Here is a 25,296-nt window from a genome sequence, read left to right on the forward strand (position 1 = left end):
CCACTGACTGTTATAGTGGACTAATTGAATCTACTAAAACATTACCAAACCTTTTGAAAATATCGACTGCTTGTTTCTCTCTTTTCTCAAGAAATGAGGGGGAAGGGCCGTTTGCCAGGTGAACAGTCAATATGGCTTCAAGAAGGTTTGCTCCCTGCTTCATGAAACACTCCTGTCAGGGCTGTTCGAAGTATCTCTTTCCCAACCTGCTTGCAGGGAAAACAAATGATCTCCTCCCAAGAATCTTGGTCCTTAACTGGTCAGAGCTCCCCCACCTCCACTCCCGGGCTTCTCTGTGTACGACACTAGCCACTGCTACTTTTGAAAAGGATGCCATCGTTTCTCAGATGCCACCATATTATTAATATTTTTAAATTAATTAAAATGGTGGATATACCAGAGCAAATGGGCTTAGGAATCCAAGTATCCTCTCTGAACTCACAATGTGGGCACCCCACTTGGGACGCCACCCCTGCCATTCCTACGGCAGGCTGACAGCATCCTATAGCTCTCCCTTCTCTGCTTCTCTGTTCAAGGACTTCCTTGAACAGAAGAGGACCCCACTTTGCTAGTGCAGGAGGGCAGGCTAGAAGTGCCAGGCAGATAATGCCCCTCAGAGAAGTCCTCAAGCAACCAAGGATGCAAGTCAGTTTAAAACTACCCCAGCTTCCTCACCTGGAGGTAGGACTAGACTTACTAAGTTGTATTCTACACTGTCTCCCGCAGGTCCTCATCTTTGAGCCTCAGTTTCCCACTGCGGTAACTTGCTCTCTAAGGAACCCTATGCTGGCTCCCTTCCTTACCTGTCTCCCCGTACTTCTAGTGCTTTCTGCCATCACATCCCAAACAGGCCACAGTACTTGCCCTCGAATCCTGGTCTCATGGTCAGCTTCTGCAGGAACTCAGCCTAAGACACCTCTCAGATATGTGCTTTTTAAAGGGAGGAATCCACTCTATTCAGAGAACGAAGCTGCAAAATCAGATTTTCCCTGGAAAAGAGGTTATTTCAGCAATGAAAAGTGTTTAAGTTATCTAGTTTACTTTCTGGGTCATACTTTAAAATTAGATATTTTACTAAATAAAGTATAGAATCGTACCTCGTGTGTGAAATTTTTGTACATAGATTCATAAGAGAAGACGTTCTTTAAGTCTGAGGCCAGCAGACAGCAAAGCAACAGGATGTTCTATTAGAATCACCTTTTTTAAAACTGAGTTAGAAGTAACATAGAGGGCTTTTTTTGAGCCTCTGATGAGAGTTAAGAAGGATGACAAACACATCTCATACTATGTCTCAGTGTATGTCTAGTGTATTACCTAGTCAGTAATATTTACAGTGGGAGATCCTATGGTGTTTTTCAGCAAACTTCTCACAGCATAAATTGGCCAACTGTTGCAACAGTTTTTATGAAATTATATATTAAATCTTATTCTGCTCTTAGCCATCATTATGTATAAGTCCTCCAGTATCCACATAATTATAAGCCCCAATGCCATCCTTAGCTCCTAGAACTTTCCTTCTTAGGTTGCTTTCACTGCTGTTTTTCTTAAATTCTCCCTGTGATGGTCCTCAGTGCTAGTCACCAAATTTTTGTTGTTCTCCCTCTGGGCACATGTTAGGAATGCAATTCCCTACTCCCCTTGAATCAGATGGGGCCATGTCATCTCTTCTGGCCAATGAAATGCGAGCAGAAATAGTAAGTGTCTTTTCCAGGTGGAAGCTTTAAGAGCCAGTGTATGATTTCATGTGTCCCTTTTCCATCTGCTACCGTGCTGGATAAGGTTGCTGATTTGCCCTGGGTACCAGGGTGAGCCCCCTCCACAGCCAACCTCAGTGATCATTGTGTGTTAGCAAAAAAATAACCCTTTCTTGTCCTAAGCCACTGAGATTTTAGGGTTGTTTGTAATCACGGTACAACCTGGCTGATTTTCGCTTGTTCAGATACTCTCAGTCATTTATCTTTACAAAGCTATACTTCTGGTTTCCTTATGGGTTTGGGATCTTGGAAAGTTTATACAGTAGCTCCCGTGAACTTCCCATAATATTTTGCAGCTGGACTTCAAGTTTAACGGTACTGTGCTGGGTAAATAGTTTTATGAAAGATTAGTTTATCTTCTTGTTAAAAAAATAAAAGCCTAGCAACAAATTATGAAGAAGGGGGTAGGATTTTGTGGAGTCTGATACACTTCACTTCTGCATCTGCCCCAGAAAGAGTTGACTTTCCCCAATCTTTGTCATTGGCTTACCAACTTTCAGAACTTCTTTAACCAACACCGTAAACTCAACGAGTCTTTATCATGCTGCATTTTAAACGAAAATTCTTTCCACAAGTCATTTAACCTTTGGTGAAGTTTTATTGGTTTTATTTACCTAATAAAACTGAGAAGTAATCACCTACTTCATGGGGTTGTTATGAGAATTAAATGAGATTTTCAGGTCCTTAATCGAGGGGCTACATGTAATAGTGGCTACCATTCAGTTACAAATACTTCATAGCTTATCTATCAATTTCCCTGGGTCAGAAACATTAATAAGGAGGCTTGCCTATTCTGAAATGTTTTTTCATTTTCTTAATATTCCAGCAATAATCACTATATTGCAAAAATGTTAAGAATAATGAACAGTACATCTTTTTCCTTTCCCAAGAGATATCCGGAAAATTGAAACCCCGTTTTACTTCTAAGCCCTAAGGCCTGTTGGTTTTACTTGTACTCTTGTTGTTGCTACTGTTACTGTTTCTAATTATTTCCATTTCCTCTGGTAAAATCCCAACTCCATAGCCTCGAAGGTAAGGTCCTCCACATAAAGCCTCCCCACCCCCTCAATATGTATTTCCCATCAACATGACTCATACTACACGCCCTGATAATACTAAATTGCTTGTAGCAATGCCATCTCAGGCTTATGCGCTTTTACTCATGCTGTTCTCTCGGAAGACATTTATCCCACCTTTTTCCTATCTCTAATCCTTACTCGCCTTTCAGATCCTTCTACACAAGCATCTCCTGTAATAGGTTTCCTTCCGGAAACCCCAGGTTGGACTAACTGTCCCTCCTTCATTTATCCCATCAAATATCTCTATCCTTTCAGGAGGTAGTAGAATTTTTATTAAGAATGTGAGTTTTAGAATCATCAGCTGGGTGTGTATCACCTGGCTTTGCCACTCACTAGCTGTGTGACTGTGATCACGTAACTTTACCTTTTTGACCTCGGTTACCATGTGTAAAATAACATAAGACTACCTGCATCATGGGATTGCATGGACAAAATGTCATCAAAAATGTAAAGTGCTAAGCATATAAACCTGACAGTAATAAAAACAGCTGTCATTTATTGCGTGTTTATTATCTCTAGCAGATTTAAATAAAGTTAAAGTAGTAAAATAGCAGATGGTGAATTTCATTTTGATTCTCAGCTTTTCTTCTCCGATATAAAGGTCTGGAACTTCAGTAAAGTATCTTCCTTAAGGATGCTACGCATTGAAAACAAAAGCTACCCAAACTCTCAAGAGACGATTGTGCTGTAAGTGTTATACCAGAAACTAGATTTCCTAATTAACAGTGCTTCAGTCTTTATATCAATATATATAGGCCACAGTAGACCATTAGAAGGTTCAGAAAGAGCAAGGAATCTAATGTATTGTCCATGTATTGGACTGAAGAGTATTTCATCCAGGCTACAGTGGAGTTCTGCTCTATGTACTGTATGTAACTGAATAATATACAGTAATTCTCCATTTTCCCAATAAGAAGATTGTTTTAAAAGTTTCTTGGCCAACTTAAATATATACACTTTTAGATCATGTGTCTACTTATTTAATATGCTTCCATATTTTCATCACATTAATAAATTTAGAAATAATAATTCAGAAATATTTCTGTTTTTGCCACTCACAATTCATGAAACAATTTTATTTTCTCTTCTCACACATCTTTGTCATCCCCATAGCCACTCTGATTCATTTATCTCTCATTATCAGAGCCCATCATCTTTATTTCTATTTAAATTGTTGAAAACACAGCTCTTCTGGAGCTGACGTTGATACTGAAATTGGAAATTTTACCCCAACCCACAAATATCATTCACATAACATTAAAAAAAAAATTAGTCATCTTTCCTACGGATGTATAGCTGAGCTAGCCACAACACGAAAAGATTTGTTTTACCTTGAAAAGATTTGTTTACGAAGACAGCAAAATTTGATGATCATGAGGTCTTATCCCCAAGATAAAATTTTTTTTAATAAATAAGTCTATATTAAATACATTAGCCTCCTACATTTCTAGTTTGTCATATGACCTCCATAAGCATTAGAAACCAGCTTGAGGCCCAAAGATTGAGGGTAATGTGGCTTTGCCAAGTATAATTTGTTGTTCGAAATAAAATAATTGAGAAATTGAGAGATTACAGCATAGGGTCTTTGGGTAAGGCAAACTCCTCTTCTGAAGGATCATTTGGGGGGAAATATCTTACCTGACATTTAGGAAGGTACTGGCAGTAATCTGTCTTGTCACATGTGTCACATGCAGGCTTTTTCCATATTAGTGCAAGAGAGATCCTGACAAATTCCACCCTCCATCTGTCCAAGACAATCCATCAGCATCTGCTTGCATTTCTTTTTTCTTTTTTATCAATTTATTTATTTATTTATTTATTTATTTATTTTTGGCTGTGTTGGGTCTTCGTTGCTGCGCGCGGGCTTTCTCTAGTTGCGGCGAGCGGGGGCTACTCTTCGTTGCGGTGCGCGGGCTTCTCATTGCATCAGCTTCTCTTGTTGCGAGGCATGGGCTCTAGGCATGAGGGCTTCAGTAGTTGTGGCGCATGGGCTTAGTTGCTCCGCGGCAGGTGGGGTCTTCCCAGACCAGGGCTTAAACCCGTGTCCCCTGCATTGGCAGGCAGATTCTCAACCACTGTGCCACCAGCAAAGTCCCTGCATTTCTTCATGCATTACAACTCCTTAGTTTCTGTCCTCCCATCTGAACCAAGGATCATTTCCATGTCATTATTCTAGAAGATTCTAAAACAGCATGGCATCTTTTAAAAAACAGATTTAAACATTTCCCTCCGTTGAGGTTTTTTTTCCTTCTCTTTCCAGCAACTTTGCCCATTCTGCTGTTGCTCACCCAGTTCCTATCATCTAACCGTCCCTGCATTTGCGCTGTTACACTGTATGCTTCCCAGTGGAATCAAGTTTCCATCCATTATAGAGCTTTCTCTGAACCCCTCTGCATGAATTAGATGGCTGGCACCTTTTTTAGGAAAATGTACATCACAACTTCTGATTACGACTCATGTTCTTGGATGATTACCCTGTGTATGAAGCAGTCCTTCAGGCTAACATGATTATGCAACAGTAATATCTTTAACTTCAGGGGGTAAAAGCCTGACACTGTTCCATGTGAAATGGCATAATTTTTGGTTTTAATTCCCGATTCTCTGTTTCATGACATGTATCCCTGATATCTAACTTAGATAAAATCTTTAACCAAAGGCAAATACAATGTAATGGAAATATTCTTACCTGTTTTCTTCCAATTCTGCAATATTTTTGGCTCTAAAATTCATGTAATTTTGCCATTGCTTAGTATGTCCTGTGGAAATACTTATTTGAGATGATAACAGCCTTAAATAAGAACAGAACTGATGAATATTTTGTTTTGTGGAGAAAGGTATTATTAGACTTTCTTCTCCAGGCTAAAAACAAAAAATCAAGGTCATCCTAGTCATAGAAGTTTCTCAGAAAGACATTTTTATTATAGCTTTGACTTAATCCAGGAAGCCTATCACTAATAGATACAATTAAAAAGAACAAGGGATAAACTAGGTGGCTTTTTCCCCAGCCACCTGCTATCTCTCCCCTGCTTTCTATTTTACTGTCCTGTATATCCATAGTAACACTGATTATACTTTCTCTAACATGATTTGGAATAGGCCATCTTTTAACTTTGCCTGGGTTATCACCTACTTTGGGATTGGAAGCTCTATACACTCAGCTTAGATATTCCTTTCTCACTTCAGTTTATGTTAGTTCATAAGAGATTTCCTTCAGTTTTATAGTATTTTCTTCTCTCATTATTTATTTAGTTTGCTTTTTATTTGCTGGCAAGCTTAGCCCTCATAAAAAGCGCTAGAGACATCCATTGATCAAGAGCGCAGGCAGGAATTCTGACAACAGCACTTCCCGCCCTATAAGAGGAACCACTTGGTCCTTGTTGCAGCTGGGATCACAGTTGGCCTCATAAATGGTTGCCAGTAGCCTGCACGGAACAGACCCTTGTCTTTAAGGAACTGTGCTAGAGCCATCATCCTATTTAAACTAGGGCAAAGAGGCAACCATTTGTCTTCTCCTTCAGAGCCAGCAATTTTCCCCTGTAATAAATGACTTCATTTTGCCACTGGAGTTACAGAGGTTAAATTTACAGCTAAGTGCAATCCTTTACTCATTACAGCACCTTCCAGAGAGCTCACTCATTTATTAGCAAAAATATCACTTTGAGTCAGCAATAAAGTTGCAGATGTGCTCATACAAAATTACTAAGAATAAGGGTGAGAGTCTGATGTGGAAAAATATAAAGTATCACACCAAAAGTACTTCCCCTTTTTTTCTCCTAAATTTAAAATAAAGTAATAAGACATTTAACAAGGGGTTTTCGTGTTTCCATGCCCAGTTTCTTCCCAAGAATTAATCCTTGGTTTTCTTCTCTTCCTGAACTACACCCACCTATCTATGCTGACTCTATCCACTATGGCTTTGAGTTTCACAACCCCCATCTCTGTACCTCCAGCCCAGATTGTTCTTCCTTGACCCAAACACCTATAAATCCAACTGTTCACTGGAGGTTTTCACCCACAGGTCCCACAGATAGCTCTCATTTAACATAGCTTAAGCTAATTTTACCAGCTTTTTCTCAAAAATCAGAAACTCTCCCCTACAATCCTTCTTATTAGCCCTACTACTATTTAACCAATTGTGATGGATAATTTTATGGCAACTTGACTTAGCTAAAGGTTGCCCAGATAGCTGGTAAACCATTCCTGCGTGTTGTCTGTCAAGGTGTTTCCAGAGGAGATTAGCATTTAAACAGATAGACTAGGTAAAGAAGATCACCTTCACCAATGTCAGTGGGCGTTATCCAATCCGTTGAAGGCCTGAGTAGAACAAAAATGCACAGGAACGGTGAATTTGCTCTCTCCAAAGAAGCTTGGGACATCCATCTTCTCCTGCCCTCAGACACTGGTGTTGCTGCTTCTCAGAACTTTGCATTCAGACTGAATTATACAGCTGGCTTTCTTGGTTCTCTAGCTTGTAGTCTGCAGATGGCGGGACTTCTCAGCTGACTCACAAGATTATAACCCATATATATTCAGGGTTCTCCAGAGGAAGAGAACCAATAGGATATATAGATATACACACTGGTAAAGGGAACAAAAACAACAAAAATGTGGGAGTTACTCAACACTTTTCCCCACTCCCCTCAGTCCACAACTAAATGCCTAAACACTCAAAAAGAACAGTCAGTTTTATTTCCTTAGCATCTCCAACATGCTTCCCTTCCTGCCCCATAACTACTACTCAATTCAGGCCCTCATCATCTTTCAACTGAACAACTATAATGGTCTCTCTCTGTTATAGACTGGATGTTTGTGTCTCCCCAAAATTCCTATGTTGAAGCCCTAACTCCCAGTGTGGCTTTATTTGGAGATGGGGCCTCTAAGGAAGTAATTAAGGTTGAATGAGGTCATAAGGGTGGCGTCCTGATCTGATAGGATTAGTTTCCTTGTAAGAAGGGACACCAGAAACCTCTCATTCTCGTTCTCCATGCACACATGGAGGAAATGTCATGTGAGGACACAGCAAGAAGGAGGCCATCTACAAGCCAGGAAGAGAATCCTCACCAGTAATGGACTCAGCCAGCACCTTATTCTAGGATTTCTAACCTCCAGAACTGTGAGAAAATAAATGTTCTGTTGTTTAAGACACCCAGTCTGTGTTATTTTGTAATGGCAGCCCAAGCAGACCAATACAGTCTCCAAACCAGTCTCCTCCTCCGCGGTCACCCTGGCGCCATGTCCAAACAATTTGAAGCACTGTTCCCAGAGTGACTTTTATAAAAATGGCATGTTGATCACATTATTTATTTCCTTAAGAAAAAATAAAATTATTAATGGCTCCCTACATTGCCAGAGTCCAAACTCAGCCTCCTCTGTGATCTAGCCTTATCCACCCTCCCCTCATTCCTACCATCTCCCCTCCCCACATATAAACATCTCCATCCACATTAAATAACTTACAGCACGCTGTGTCTTTTTCTGTCTGTGCCACTCCTACCCTCTATCCCTCTCTCCTTTAATTTGGCTTCCCTTTCTCATTGAAGCCTTCCCTGATCTTCAACATGCAAGAGACCAAACATTCCCCATGCCTCATACAACCGTTGAACCTCATTCACATCTCTATTCCAACACTGACCAACTGTCTAGCAGGGTTTATACATGTCTTCCCTACTAGGTCATGTGCCTCATTTATCATTGCCTTTCTAGTGCCTAGCACAGTGCCTGGCATACAACAGGCACTCAATGTTTGTTTAATTGGAAGAATGACCTAGGTAAAATATCAACACCTCATTTCTGCTCCTACTACTTCAAAAGTAGATGACCTTATTTTATCTCTGTTGACTTTCATTTTGCTAAAATTATCTCATCACTCTGATCTGTCAAGGTTTGGGTTTGTTTTCTTTTCTTGGCAGTTAGATCTAATATAATGGATCCACCAGTTACAAATTCTGCACCTTCAGCTAAGTTATTGATTTCATAAAAGGATTAATATGTCCTGGTGAGAGCCCTGAGAAAGCATTAAAACTCTCCCTCTACTTTGAATCAATTCATTAACTAATTACTTTCACATTTCACCCGCTTACTTATCCACCTAATTCTACTGCCACAATCCATTATAACTTTTTTCCCTAAACCATACCTGCCTAAGGGTAAACCTGGTCACAAGAACGTCCCACCCAATATGTCATGCTTTAATCTGTAAAGTTATTGTTTCTTCTTCTACCCCCTCCCTTACTGTTTATGATATACACTAGTATTTAGTCTGTGTACACTTGGGATTTGATAAAGTTTACTCTAAACATTTTAAGCATTTTATATATACTTTGAAATTGAATTCGAGCTCAAACTATAATGTATTATATTTCCATTATTTTTACTACATGTGAAGCTGAGACTTTCAGAACAGATATTCTCAGTGACCCCGTGCAGAACGTGCTTTAGTGATATGCTATTGGCCTCAAATGAAGGCTATCAAAGACCCAGAGACATGAAAGTTATTTTTGTGTCTATTGTAGCAATGTTGCCAAGGACATTTTCACTATATCATACCATGTCCTCTTTATGTGAATCTACAGGAGAAATGTTTCACAGGTTTTAGATTCAGAAAAAGTGTTCCATTTATAGTTTGGCTTTAATCTTGTGGATAAATCTTGTAATTAAGCAGGTTCCCTCTTTGCTTTGTTCCTCAGAAATGTAAAGCCCAATTAGCCGATCTTCTCTAGCACCTACTCAAGGTGAGAAGGTTAACGTGTTTGTGTGTGTAATCTTATCCCTTGCTTTAATCATTTAGTTTTTCTACCCTTATTTTCTACCCCCCAAAAAATTATTTCAAAAATTGAGGTTTCTATTTTGCATTTATGTAAAAGGTAGCACATGAATCGGGGCAAAAATAATTTTGTCTTTTTTTACAAACATGGGAATTGAAAGCCCTGATAAGGGGATAAATTTAGTTAAAGTTTTAAGACTGTTTAACCCAATGAGACTGAGCTTTTTTTTTTTTTTTAAACATCTTTATTGGAGTATAATTGCTTTGCAATAATGTGTTAGTTTCTGCTTTATAAAAAAGTGAATCAGTTATACATATACATATGTCCCCATATCTCTTCCCTCTTTGTCTCCCTCCCTCCCATCCTCCCTATCCCACACCTCTAGGTGGTCACAAAGCACCGAGCTGATCTCCCTGTGCTATGCAGCTGCTTCCCACTAGCTATCTATTTTACGTTTGGTAGTGTATATATGTCCATGCCACTCTCTCACTATGTCCCAGCTTACCCTTCCCCCTCCCCGTATTCTCAAGTCCATTCTCTAGTAGGTCTGTGTCTTTACTCCATTTTGCCCCTAGGTTCTTCATGAACACTTTTTTTTTTTTTTTTAGATTCCATATATATGTGTTAGCATATGGTATTTGTTTTTCTCTTTCTGACTTACTTCACTCTGTATGACAGACCCCAGGTCCATCCACCTCACTACAAATAACTCAATTTCATTTCTTTTTATGGCTGAGTAGTATTCCATTGTATATATGTGCCACATCTTCTTTATCCATTCATCTGTGGATGTACACTTAGGTTGCTTCCATGTCCTGGCTATTGTAAACAGAGCTGCAATGAACATTATGGTACATGACTCTTTTTGAATGATGGTTTTCTCAGTGTATATGCCCAGTAGTGGGATTGCTGTGTCATATGGTAGTTCTATTTTTAGTTTTTTAAGGAACCTCCATACTGTTCTCCATAGTGGCTGTATCAATTTACATTCCCACCAACAGTGCAAGAGGGTTCCCTTTTCTCCACACCCTCTCCAGCATTTATTGTTTCTAGATTTTTTGATGATGGCCATTCTGACCAGTGTGAGATGATATCACATTGTAGTTTTGATTTGCATTTCTCTAATGATTAATGATGTTGAGCATTCTTTCATGTGTTTGTTGGCAATCTGTATATCTTCTTTGGAGAAATGTCTATTTAGGTCTTCTGCCCATTTTTGGATTGGGTTGCCTGTTTTTTTGATATTGAGCTGCATGAGCTGCTTGTAAACTTTGGAGATTAATCCTTTGTCAGTTGCTTCATTTGCAACTATTTTCTCCCATTCTGAGGGTTTTCTTTTCGTCTTGTTTATGGTTTCATTTGCTGTGCAAAATCTTTTAAGTTTCATTAGGTCCCATTTGTTGATTTTTGTTTTTATTTCCATTTCTCTAGGAGGTGGGTCAAAAAGGATCTTGCTGTGATTTATGTCATAGAGTGTTCTGCCTATGTTTTCCTCTAAGAGTTTGATAGTGTCTGGCCTGACATTTAGGTCTTTAATCCATTTTGAGTTTATTATTGTGTATGGTGTTAGGGAGTGTTCTAATTTCATTCTTTTACATGTAGCTGTCCAATTTTCCCAGCACCACTTATTGAAGAGGCTGCCTTTTCTCCACTGTATATTCTTGCCTCCTTTATCAAAGATAAGGTGACCATATGTGCATGGGTTTGTCTCTGGGCTTTCTACCCTGTTCCATTGATGTATATTTCTGTTTCTGTGCCAGTACCATACTGTCTTGATTACTGTAGCTTTGTAGTATAGTCTGAACTCAGGGAGCTTGATTCCTCCAGCTCCGCTTTTCTTTCTCAAGATTCATTTGGCTATTCGGGGTCTTTGGTGTTTCCATACAAATTGTGAAATTTTTTGTTCTAGTTCTGTGAAAAATGTCAGTGGTAGTTTGATAGGGATTGCATTGAATCTGTACATTGCTTTGGGTAGTGTAGTCATTTTCACAATGTTGATTCTTCCAATCCAAGGACATGGTATATCTCTCCATCTATTTGTATCTTCTTTAATTTCATTCCTCAGTGTCTTATAGTTTTCTGCATACAGGTCTTTTTTCTCCTTAGATAGGTTTATTCCTAGGTATTTTATTCTTTTTGTTGCAATGGTAAATGGGAGTGTTTCCTTAATTTCTCTTTCAGATTTTTCATCATTAGTGTATAGGAATGCAAGAGATTTCTGTGCATTAATTTTGTATCCTGCTACTCTACCAAATTCATTGATCAGCTCTAGTAGTTTTCTGGTAGCATCTTTAGAATTCTCTATGTATAGCATCATATCATCTGCAAACAGTGACAGCTTTACTTCTTCTTTTCCAATTTGGATTCCTTTTATTTCTTTTTTCTTCTCTGATTGCTGTGGCTAAAACTTCCAAAACTATGTTGAATAATAGTGGTGAGAGTGGGCAACCTTGTCTTGTTCCTGATCTTAGTGGAAATGGTTTCAGTTTTTCACCATTGAGGATGATGTTGGCTGTGGCTTTGTCATATCTGGCCTTTATTATGTTGAGGAAAGTTCCCTCTATGCCTACTTTTTGGAGGGTTTTTATCATAAATGGGTGTTGAATTTCATCAAAAGCTTTCTCTGCATCTATTCAGATGATCATATGGTTTTTCTCCTTCAATTTGTTAATATGATGTATCACGTTGATTGATTTGCATATATTGAAGAATCCTTGCATTCCTGGGATAAACCCCACTTAATCATGGTGTATGATCCTTTTAATATGCTGTTGGATTCTCTTTGCTAGTATTTTGTTGAGGATTTTTGCATCTATGTTCATCAGTGATATTGGCTTGTAGTCTTCTTTCTTTGTGACATCTTTGTCTGGTTTTGGTATCAGGGTGATGGTGGCCTCGTCGAATGAGTTTGGGAGTGTTCCTCCCTCTGCTATGTTTTGGAAGAGTTTGAGAAGGATAGGTGTTAGCTCTTCTCTAAATGTTTGATAGAATTTGCCTGTGAAGCCATCTGGTCCTGGGCTTCTGTTTGTTGCAAGATTTTTAATCACAGTTTCCACTTCAGTGCTTGTGATTGGTCTGTTCATATTTTCTATTTCTTCCTGGTTCAGTCTCAGAAGGCTGTGCATTTCTAAGAATGTGTCCATTTCTTCCAGGTTGTCCATTTTATTGGCATAGAGTTGCTTGTAGTAATCTCTCATGATCCTTTGTACTTCTGCAGTGTCTGTTGTTCTCCTTTTTCATTTCTAATTCTATTGATTTGAGTCTTCTCCCTTTTTTTCTTGATGAGTCTGGCTAATGGTTTATCAATTTTGTTTATCTTCTCAAAAAACCAGCGTTTAGTTTTATTGATCTTTGCTATCGTTTCCTTCATTTCTTTTTCATTAATTTCTGATCTGATCTTTATGATTTCTTTCTTTCTGCTAACTTTGCAGTTTTTTTGTTCTTCTTTCTCTAATTGCTTTAGGTGTAAGGTTAGGTTATTTATTTGAGATGTTTCTTGTTTCTTAAGGTAGGATTGTATTGCTATAAACTTCCCTCTTAGAACTGCTTTTGCTGCATCCCATAGGTTTTGAGTCGTCATGTTTTCATTGTCATTTGTTTCTACGTATTTTTTGATTTCCTCTTTGATTTCTTCAGTGATCTCTTGGTTATTTAGTAGTGTATTGTTTAACCTCAATGTGTTTGTATTTCTTACACATTTTTTCCTGTAATTGATATCTAGTCTCATAGTGTTGTGGTCGGAAAAGATACTTGATACAATTTCAATTTTCTTAAATTTACCAAGGCTTGATTTGTGATCCAAGATATGATCTATCCTGGAGAATGTTCCATGAGCACTTGAGAAGAATGTGTATTCTGTTGTTTTTGGATGGAATGTCCTATAAATATCAATTAGGTCCATCTTGTTTAATGTATCATTTAAAGCTTGTGTTTCCTTATTTATTTTCATTTTGGATGATCTGTCCATTGGTGAAAGTGGGGTGTGAAAGTCCCCTACTATGATTGTGTTACTGTCGATTTCCCCTTTTATGGCTGTTAGCATTTGCCTTATATATTGAGGTGTTCCTATGTTGGGTGCATAAATATTTACAATTGTTATATCTTCTTCTTGGATTGATCCCTTGATCATTACATAGTGTCCTTCTTTGTCTCTTGTAATAGTCTTTGTTTTAAGTCTATTTTGTCTGATATGAGAATTGCTACTCTAGCTTTCTTTTGATTTCCATTTTCATGGAATATCTTTTTCCCTCCCCTTTCAGTCTGTATGTGTCCCTAGGTCTCAAGTGGGTCTCTTGCAGACAGCATATATATGGGTCTTGTTTTTGTATCCATTCAGCCAGTCTATGTCTTTTGGTTGGAGCATTTAATCCATTTACATTTAAGGTAATTATCGATATGTTTGTTCCTATTACCATTTTCTTAATTGTTTTGGGTTTGTTATTGTAGGTCTTTTCCTTCTCTTGTGTTTCCTGCCTAGAGAAGTTCCTTTAGCATTTGTTGTAAAGCTGGTTTGGTGGTGCTGAATTCTCTTAGCTTTTGCTTGTCTGTAAAGCTTTTAATTTCTCTGTCAAATCTGAATGAGATCCTTGCTGCATTGAGTAATCTTGGTTGTAGGTTTTTCCCCTTTATCACTTTAAATATGTCCTGCCACTCCCTTCTGGCTTGCAGAGTTTCTGCTGAACGATCAGTTGTTAACATTACGGGGATTCCCTTGTGTGTTATTTGTTGTTTTTCCCTTGCTGCTTTCAATATTTGTTCTTTGTATTTAATTTTTGATAGTTTGATTAATATGTGTCTTGGCATGTTTCTCCTTGGATTTATCCTGTATGGGACTCTCTGTGCTTCCTGGACTTGATTAACTATTTCCTTTCCCATATTAGGGAAGTTTTCAATTATAATCTCTTCAAATATTTTCTCAGTCCCTTTCTTTTTCTCTTCTTCTTCTGGGACCCCTATAATTCGAATGTTGGTGTGTTTAATGTTGTCCCAGAGGTCTCTGAGAATGTCCTCAATTCTTTTCATTCTTTTTTCTTTATTCTCCTCTGCAGTAGTTATTTCCACTATTTTATCTTCCAGGTCACTTATCCGTTCTTCTGCCTCAGTTATTCTGCCATTGATCCCTTCTAGAGAATTTTTAGTTTCATTTATTGTGTTGTTCATCACTGTTTGTTTGCTCCTTAGTTCTTCTATATCCTTGTTAAACGTTTCTTGTATTTTCTCCATTCTATTTCCAAGATTTTGGATCATCTTTACTCTCATTATTCTGAATTCTTTTTCAGGTAGACTGCCTATTTCCTCTTCATTTGTTAGGTCTGGTGCATTTTTACCTTGCTCCTTCATCTGCTGTGTGTTTCTCTGTCTTCTCATTTTGCTTAACTTACTGTGTTTGGGGTCTCCTTTTCGGAGGCTGCAGGTTCATAGTTCCCGTTGTTTTTGGTGTCTTCCCCCAGTGGCTAAGGTTGGTTCAGTGGATTGTGTAGGCTTCCTGGTGGAGGGGACTAGTGCCTGTGTTCTGGTGGATGAGGCTGGAGCTTGTCTTTCTGGTGGGCATGTCCACATCTGGTGGTGTGTTTTGGGGTGTCTGTGGCCTTATTATGATTTTAGGCAGCCTCTCTGCTAATGGGTGGGGTTGTATTCCTGTCTTGCTAGTTGTTTGGCATAGGGTGTCCAGCACTGTAGCTTGCTGGTCATTGAGTGGAGCTGGGTTTTGGCACTGAGATGGACATCTCTGGGAGATTTTTGCCGTTTGATAGTATGTGGAGCTGGGAGGTCTCTTGTGGACCAATGTCCTCAACTTGGCTCTCCCGCCTCAGAGGCACAGCTGTGACTCCTGGCTGGAGCACCAAGAGCCTGTCATTCACACAGCTCAATAAAAGGGAGAAAAAAAAAAAAAAGAAAGAAAGAAAGAAGAGAGCAACCAAACCAAAAAACAAATCCATCCATGATAAGAAGTGCTAAAAACTATACTTAAAAAGAAAAAAAAAGAAAAAAAACGTACAGACAGAACCCTAGGACAAATGGTAAAAGCAAAGCTATATAGACAAAATTACATACAGAAGCGTACACATACACACTCACAAAAAGAGAAAAAGGGAAAAAATATATATATATATCATTGCTCCCAAAGCCCACCTCCTCAATTTGGGATGATTCGTTGTCTATTCAGGCATTGCACAGATGCAAGGTACATGAAGTTGATTGTGGACATTTAATCCGCTGCTCCTAAGGCTGCTGGGGGAGATTTCCCTTTCTCTTCTTTGTTTGCACAGCTCCCAGAGTTCAGCTTTGGATTTGGCCCCGCCTCTGCGTGTAGGTCGCCTGAGGGCGTGTGTTCTTTGCCCAGACAGGACGGGGTTAAAGGAGCAGCTGCTTCCGGGGCTCTGGCTCACTCAGGACGGGGGGAGGGAGGGATACGGATGCGGGGCGAGCCTGCGGCGGCAGAGGCCGGCATGACATTGCAGCAGCCTGAGGCGCCGCGTGTTCTCCCGGGGAAGTTGTCCCTGGATCACGGGAGCCTGGCTGTGGCAGGCTGCACTGGCTCCCGGGAGGGGCGGTGTGGTGAGTGACCTGGGCTCACACACAGGCTTCTTGGTGGCGGCAGCAGCAGCCTTAGCGTCTCATGCCCGTCTCTGGGGTCTGTGCTGACAGCCGCGGCTCGCGCCCGTCTCTGGAGCTCGTTTAAGCGGCGCTCTTAATCCCCTCTCCTCGCGCACCAGGAAACAAAGAGGCAAGAAAAAGTCTCTTGCCTCTTCGGCAGCTCCAGACTTTTCCCGGACTCCCTCCCGGCTAGCCGTAGCGCACTAGCCCCTTCAGGCTGTGTTCACGCCGCCAACCCCAGTCCTGTCCCTGGGATCCGACCGAAGCCCGAGCCTCAGCTCCCAGCCCCGCCCGCCCCGGCGGGTGAGCAGACAAGCCTCTCGGGCTGGTGAGTGCTGGTCGGCACCGATCCTCTGTGCGGGAATCTCTCCGCTTTGCCCTCCGCACCCCTGTGGCTGCGGTCTCCTCCGTGGCTCCGAAGCTTCCCCCTCCGCCACCTGCAGTCTCCACCCGCGAAGGGGCTTCCTAGTGTGTGGAAACCTTTCCTCCTTCACAGCTCCCTCCCACTGGTGCAGGTCCCATCCCTATTCTTTGTCTCTGTTTTTTCTTTTTTCTTTTGCCCTACCCAAGTACAGGGGGAGTTTCTTGCCTTTTGGGAGGTCTGAGGTCTTCTGCCAGCATTCACTAAGGTGTTCTGTAGGAGTTGTTCCACATGTAGATGTATTTCTGATGTATCTGTGGGGAGGAAGGTGATCTCCGCGTCTTACTCTTCCGCCATCTTGAAGCTCCAGTTGAGACTGAGCTTTTCAGACTATGTTTTTGCATTTGCTAGCTATAATGACAAGTATGGCCTGGTTTCAAATTATTTTGATCCAACATTTGTAATAAATTCTTTTTATATTCAGGGTATGACTGTAGAATGTCAAAACACTTGGATAGAAAGTAAAAATTTAATTATCTTGGTGTTGGTCCTACTTATTATCACTGAAAGCAAACATTCATATGATTGGTGGTTCTTTTCACTCTTTACACAGAAGTTGTAGTGTCAGCCCTGTGAAATGAAAGTCCGACTGGCTTATATCTGAAAAATGTTAACTCAGTTCCCAGGACACACAGGTTCTAGTCCTACTTATATATTATACTAAGACTCTAGTGAGGCCTGAACCTCTCTGCATTTCCATTTCCTCGAACCTGTAAGACAAAGGTAATGCCTCCTGGGTTCTATAGATCAATTGAGATAATAGATATAAAAGCACTTGGAAAAATATGAAGTGCTATATGATTATTAGAGAATAGCTTTGAATCAGAAAACACATCATTATTGCTACATAATGATACTTTATATACAAAGATTCCAACTTTTTTAATAGAGCAGGTTACAGGAAGCATACATATACACACATGTTCAGGTTCATGAGTTAAAAAAAGGAAGTGCAGTACCTTAGCATTTTAGCCATAGAAATAAGGAAGTGAGATGGTTTCCTAGAGAACCCCCGGATTTAACCAGCCAACTTCTACTTTTTACGGGGAGGAATGACTGTATCTCCATTGTGCTTTTAAAAAAAATTAAGTTATTTATTTATTTGCTTGTTTGTTTATAGAAATAAATTTATTTATTATTGTGGTAAAATATGCATAACATAAAATTTACTATTTTAACCATCTTTAAAGTGTACAAAATTCAGTGGCATTAGGTACAGTACGATCACATTGTTGTGCAACCATCACCACTAGCCATTTCCAGAACTTTTTCATCATCCCCAACAGAAAGTCTGTACCTGTTAGACAGTAACTCCCCATTCAGCTTCCACTTTGGGAGGCTCCATCTATTCGTCTTTGGCCACCACGTGGCATTTTTCCCCATCATGTCCAGGGTTCAACTTCCTTCTGCATAGGCTTCTCATTTCCCCTTCCTTGAAAAGTTGCTTTTCACCCAGGTAATAGGTTATTTTTGCCCTATGCTATTAACTTCTTAGCATCATAACTTAAGAAATCTTTTTTGCTTGCTTTGATGGTTTGGACATAAGTGGGAATGGAGCATCAGAATTCAGTCCTTATCGTGGCCCATTTATATGCCTGGCTGGTAAACGAATCTCATTGTCTTGACTACCAGCACCTCAGGCAAGCCCTGGGCTTGCTCTCTCTGTAGTGAGACTCTGCTTTGTCTGTCTACGCTGAAGTGCATGTGATCTGGGTCACATGGAGGACAAAGTGAAACACCATGGGTAAATCAATACAAACCCACTTGAAAAACAAGTTCATTTACGAAGGCTAATACATTCAATAGAGACAAATCAATTTCAGGCACAGTCTATTCCTTGAGAACCTGTATTACTAACTCTTGTGTAGCACATGCTGACTGGTGATAGGTACCTATAAAATGTTTGCTGAAACAAATGCAGAATAAAATTCTACTTGTGGACTGGTTTTATAGTCATATCTAAATGTATAAGAAAGCTAAGAGCTATGGTGGAAAAGTGAGGAAGGAAAATTGTTTGCTATGAGCTTATATGCCAGATAATTGTGCTGTCTTAATGCTCATGATTTCATGTATTCCTTCCATTAACCCAGAAAGGGAGCCTCGTCAACTATGCCCACTTCTTGGAGAGGCTAAACAGTTTGCACAAGCTCATAGAGCAGTAGCAACGGACAAAACTAGAATTCAAACCCAGACATAGCTCACTTGAATTCCCGTCTATCTTTCATTTGAGATCACTAAAACCATTCTAAAGTATAAACCCACAGTATGCTATTCAGTTGTTTCTTTTCTGTGAAATGGCTAGTTGAACTTTGAGCTCTAGACTGCAATCCATGAGATAAAAGATGTAGAAAGTTAGAGGAGTGGATGGTGGATTAGAAAATTCAGTAGTGACCTGAGATAAACTCATGTATCCTGCTGGGCCTGTATACTCAGGCTTGATATATTTCAACCACCCATTCTTGGAAAAAAAATGTATTAACATCTAATGTTGTTCTATACCCTGTGTTGGTGTTCTTCAAGATTTACTTCAATATGGCTGATAAACATCTCACAGATTCTAGGATGAAACAACCTCTGAGTCTCTGGAATGGAAGATAATTAACAGGACTTCCTGGAACCTGATCTGTTCCGGAGTAATAACATTGTCATAATTTAGATACACCAGCTTCAAAAAGAGGCTGGTAATAAAAAATAATATTAGCACAAAACGTATGGTATAGAAAATACCATAGGCATAAGGAATGTTGAGAAATAGGTGAGTTTTAAGTTTTCAAAACAGATATGTTTTAGAAAACCATTACTTAAGAATATATTAATTGAATAAACAGAAGACTGTATTAAGTACTTATTGTCATTATTACATCAATTAAAAACATCTGGACTTACCTGAAAGTAGAAAATATAACACTGAGCATAAAACCCTAGAAATTTATGGATGTAAAGATGGTGAATACATTTTGCTCACAAAGTCTGACATCAAAAGTCAGAAGAAATCAGTATACTTGCAGTTTCATAGAAGGCAAAAAATCTACATGCAGTTAAAAAAAAAAAAAGATCATTGTATTTATAAGGAAATCCTTGTGAACGTGCAATGCAGTTAGGGTGTGTCAAATATACCCTATCTTCGGTTGTATTTTCACCTGCAAAAACCAAAAAAAAAAAGAAAAAAGGACTCATCAGCTACAGCTCTTTTTGAAAAGATCTATCATTGTGCCCCACTTACTTTTGCTCAATATTCTTCACAAATTTTTCTTTTAACTTGCAAATTTGAAATTCATTTTTCTCAGAGGCAAAATGCCTTTCTCCATAAAAATTCTAAGACTTTAAATATTCAAAACATTCTTTTTTTCCATTCATTATAATCCATACCTCTGTGTCTGCATGGCATGGATTAGAACACTTAAGACACTACAGTCACTGCAGCCTTCCACAGCTCAGAGAATTAAACAATCACCATGAACAAGGCACCAGGGAAAATCTCAGTGGCCGCAATGACAACTTGTTTATCAATGAGATGATCTCAAAATCCAACATATGGCAAAATGGGAGACTGAGCTGATTGTGGCCCTCCCTCTCCCATCACCATTCCAAACAAATAGAAATACTACACACACACACACACACACACACACACACACACACTTGAAAGAATAAAAGGGAAGTGCCAAAGTGCCAGAGAGAAAGAGAGTACTTTACACAGAGTAGTAAAAACATAACTTAAGGAACTAGAGACTCAGAGAAGCAGCGGCCCTAGTCCATGGGATTGTGTGTGTGTGTGTGTGTGTGTGTGTGCTACAATAGATGTGATATTTGTGATATTTGCCATGCAAGACTGTAGCTGTAGCTGAGATCCCTATTATAGCTGTCTATACTGTGAAAGAGGAGCCAGAAAAACTCCACCTCCCACTAATGGACACAGCAGAGTAGTTTTTCACCAGCTTACAGGTCCACTGCATAAAAAAGTCTTGTGAGAAACCAAATGCCAAAACTCTCCATATATGGGTAAAGAGTCCATATTTCTACTATGTTGTCTTAGTCATTTTGGGCTGATGGAAAGGGTGCTTATTTCACTACTGTTCCAGAAACAAATGCAATACTGGCAGTTGGAAGTTGGCCAAAAAGCATTGAAAGGTCCCAGGGAGATGTTTGTGCCACTGATACTACACTGAGTTAAGGAGCAAACACAGCTAAAGAGAGACACTGTAAGCTGGAAGAGAGACCAAAGGAAATATCCTAGAATGAAACAGGAAGATAGAGATAAAACATATGAAAGAGAAATTGAAAGATTTAGAAGCTAGAATGAGAAGGACAATCATAGCAACACATTAAATAATTTTCAGGAAGAAAGTACAGGCATGCCTCACTTTATTGTGCTTTATTGTGCTTTGCAGATATTGTGTTTTTTACAAATTGAAGGTTTGTGGCAACCTGCATTGAACATTTGCTCATTTTGTGTCTCTGTGTCATATTTTAGTAATTCTTGCAATATATCACACACTCCACCAGCAAAAAGATTATGACTTGCTGAGGCTCAGATGATGATTAGCATTTTTTTAGCAATGAAGTATTTTTAAATTAAGGTATGTAGACTGCTTTCTTACACCTAATGCTATTGCACTAAATAGACTACAGTACAGTGTAAACATAACTTTTATATGCACTGGGAAACCAAAAAATTCATGTGACTCACTTTATTGCAATATTCGCTTTATTGTGGTCTGAAACTGAACCCACAGTATCTTCAGGGTATGCCTGTATAGGGAGAAAATGTGAGAGGCAATCTATATATATAAATTTTATATTTATAAATTCATAAATATATTTTATATATAATTATATATTTATATAAATACATGTTTATAAGCTCCTGAGAATTAAGACATGAATCGACAGATTGAAGAATCAAGTCCTCAAGATAAATAAAAATGAGTCCAGACACAACATAGCAAAACTGGAAAAACCAAAAGAGAAGTATCAATTTACCCAGAGAGAATGATAGAAATATATATACATGCACACAAAAATGAATGACAATAAGAGGAACAGCAAACTTCTCATTAGCAGAAATATAGGTGGAAAGATGATATCATAATATTATCAAAGTGCTCAGGGAAAATAACACAGAATTCTATACTCAGTTTAACTGTCATTCAAGAATGAGGGCAATATGGAGACATTTTAAACCTACAAAGGCCTTGACAATCTGCTATTCACCAAATTTTAGTAAGAAGGAAATGTTACTGGAGTGAAGGCTCAGAATTCAAATAGCAAGAGTAGGCAAAGCAATTGCTATGCCTTTAGAAATGTAAATAAGCAGACTACAAGTAACCTATGAATGTTAAAGGTAAGGGTAAGACTTCTACTATCTGATTTCAAGACTTACTCTAAAACTTACTCTATTTAGTGCAATAGCATTAGGTAATCAAGAAAGTCTGGGATTAATGTAAAGACAGAAAACCAGATCAATGGAATAAAATAAAAAGTCCAGAGAAAGACCCACACTTATACAGTCATTTGATTTTTGACCAAGGCGTCAAAACAATTAAATAGGAAAAGAGAAGTCTTTACCACAAATGGGGCTAGAACAGTTTGTTACCGCTACAAAAACAAGAATTAGCAGAAAGTAATGCAATGGAAGACAAAGATATTACAGAGATGATGAACATAGAAAGAAAGATCTTGAATACACAATACTAGTCAAGAGATCTATGTGTCTTACATTTAATCATGAGACAATATTAGATACAACTTTATGCCAATGAACTTGAAAATATAAAATTGAAAATTATTTGAAAATATAAAATGTCAAAATTGGTTCAAGAAGAGAAAATCTGAACGTACCTGTAATCATTTTAAAAATTAAATCAGTAAACATAAATCTACTCACAAAAAGGCATCAGAGCCAAATGATTTTACAGTGATTTTTTACTGTTAAAAAAAAAAAGATAAGCTCCATCTTTCACAAATTGTTCCAGAATTGAAGAAAGTGAGCAAGTTCCCTACTTCATTTTATGAGACTAATATTGCCTTAATACCAAAATTGACAAAGGACAGTGTAAAAAAGGAAAACTAGAGTTTAATCTTATTTATTAACATAGACCCCAAAATCCTAATGAAATATTAAAAAACTTAACTTACCACTGTACTTTAAAAAGTAATACCACAAGAACAGGTATGGTGTACCCCAAGGATACATGAGTCATTTAGCATTAGAAAAATCTATTGAAGTTACTTAACAAAATAACAAGTTAAAGGGTAATAATTATCAGATTTTCTTAATGATTTCAGGAAAACCATCTCTAAAATTCTAGATGCTTTCATGATAAAACAAACAATTTAGCACATTAGGAATGGATTGCCCTTTCCTTAACATAATAAAGGATATCTTAAAAAGATAAAAACTATAGCTAACATCATACATAATGGTGAAATGTCAGAAGCTTTTTTTTTTGATTGTTAGAAAAAAAACAATGAGAAGCTGATTTCACAGTTTCTTTTCAGCATTCTACTGGAAATCCTGCTTCAAACAATGAAAAAAGAAAGATAAAGCAAAGGGCATGGAACTTGATCTTGGCATCTACTATGGTTAATACAAGAGAATGAATGCCTTTAGGGAAGGAACTACCTTTGTTTAGATTTTCTTGCTAAACTACTAGTGGGGAGGTGAGGGCTTGGGCCAACAGGAGCCGAAGCAACGAAAAAAACTCAGTGTCTCTGTGTTTAAAACAAAGAATATTTGGGTCTGAGAAAATGAGACTGAAAAGAGGTGAGAGGAAGAGATCGCAATATTGCTAGAGGCCAAAGCCCATATTTAGAAAGGATCTGGGGGCCAGGTCTTCTTAACATTCCATAATTAAGATACTTGAACGTTCATGAATAAGAGTCTCTGCCATGACAAAATATTCAGTAAAGACCTGTACATGTGGTAATGCCTTCTGGGAGTGTTTTTTTTGTTTTCTGATGCAACTTTAAAAAAAAAAACAAACCCACCAAGAATGAATTCCCTATCTAGCTCAACAGGATGGAGAGCAGGAAAAACATAACAGTCTCAATCTTAAATAACTCAGCAGTAAAAGGAGTCCAGAACCAGAGAAGACAGTGATAACCTAAGACCTGTGAGAAGTCACAAGACTTTGGCACATTATATAGCAAGGGACATGGAATAAGGGTTCTAGCAGTTTTATGGATATATTAACATATAGAAAACCATGGTGCTGTAAACAGCAAAAGATTCTACAAAAAAATTGCAAAGGTAATACGAAAAACTTTTACAATCTGATTCCTACCGATCGTGAGGTTGATTTCTTACATAGTCTGTGGCTAGGTGACATGGATGCCGTGAAAAGGAAAAGTTTTGAAGTGTGTTTAAAAGGTTTCACTGGAAACACTAGAATTCATTTATAGAGAAAGATTTTTTTCATTGAAGTATAGTTGATTTACAATATTGTGTTAGTTTCAGGTGTACAGCGAAGTGATTCAGTTACATATATATTTTTTCAGATAATTTTCCATTATATGTTGTTACAAGATATGGACTACTGTTCCCTGTGCTATGCAGTAAATCCCTGTTGGTTGTTGATTTTATGTATAGCAGTTTGTATCTATTAATGCCATACTCCTAATTTATCTCCCCCCCCTTCTCCTTTTGGTAAGCATAATTTTTTTTCTATGTCTGTGAGTCTGCTTCTGTTTTGTATATAGATTTATTTGTATTATTTTTTAGATTCCACATATAAGGGATATCATATAATATTTGTCCTTCTCTGCCTGACTTACTTCACTTAGTATAATGTTCTCTAGGTCCATCCATGTTGCTGCAAATGGCAATATTTCATTCTTTTTATGGCTAAGTAATATTCCATTGTGTGTGTTTATGTGTGTGTATGTGTGTATATATATATATCACATCTTCTTAAACCAATCATCTGTTGATGGGCACTTGGGTTGTTTCCATGTCTTGGCTATTGTAAATAGTGCTATGAACATTGGAGTGCATGTATCTTTTTGAATTAGAATTTTCATTTTTTCTGGGTATATGCCCAAGAGTGGGATCGCTGGATGATATGGTAGCTCTATTTTTAGTTTTTTTTAGGAACCTCCTACTGTTCTCCATAGTGGCTGCATCAAATTATATTCCCACCAACAGTGTAGCAGGGTTGCCAGTTCTCCACACCCTCTCCAGCGTTTGTAGACTTTTTAATGATGGCCATTTTGACCAGTGTGAGGTGGTACCTCATTGTGATTTTGATTTGCATTTCTCTAATAATTAACAATGTTGAGCATCTTTTCACATGCGGTCTTTATGTCTAAAGTTTTTATTTCCTCTCATGGTTTTGAAATATGTAATCTGAGTGGAAAACTGTCTAGAGACTGTGGAGTATGAAAAAAGAAAACAAGTTCTTCTGTGATTTCTAATTTCTCAGTGACTGAATATTTTATACTAGAATACCTGTTCAAACTAATGTCAAGGTATAAATTAGTTATCTTAAAAAATTAATCCCACAGTAATCATTTAGCTTGAACATAGAATAACTTAAGGATATTAATATGAATTACAAACAGTTCTCATTATGGTCAGAAGGATCTATTACTCCTTGGTTGCTATTTTTAGCATTCAAATCTCATAGTTCTATAAAATTAGATTATAACTGTAGAAGCATCAGCTCTAGTCAAATCAACTT

The sequence above is a fragment of the Eschrichtius robustus genome, chromosome 12 (assembly GCF_028021215.1).
Source record: "Eschrichtius robustus isolate mEscRob2 chromosome 12, mEscRob2.pri, whole genome shotgun sequence".
Lineage (NCBI taxonomy): Eukaryota > Metazoa > Chordata > Mammalia > Artiodactyla > Eschrichtiidae > Eschrichtius > Eschrichtius robustus.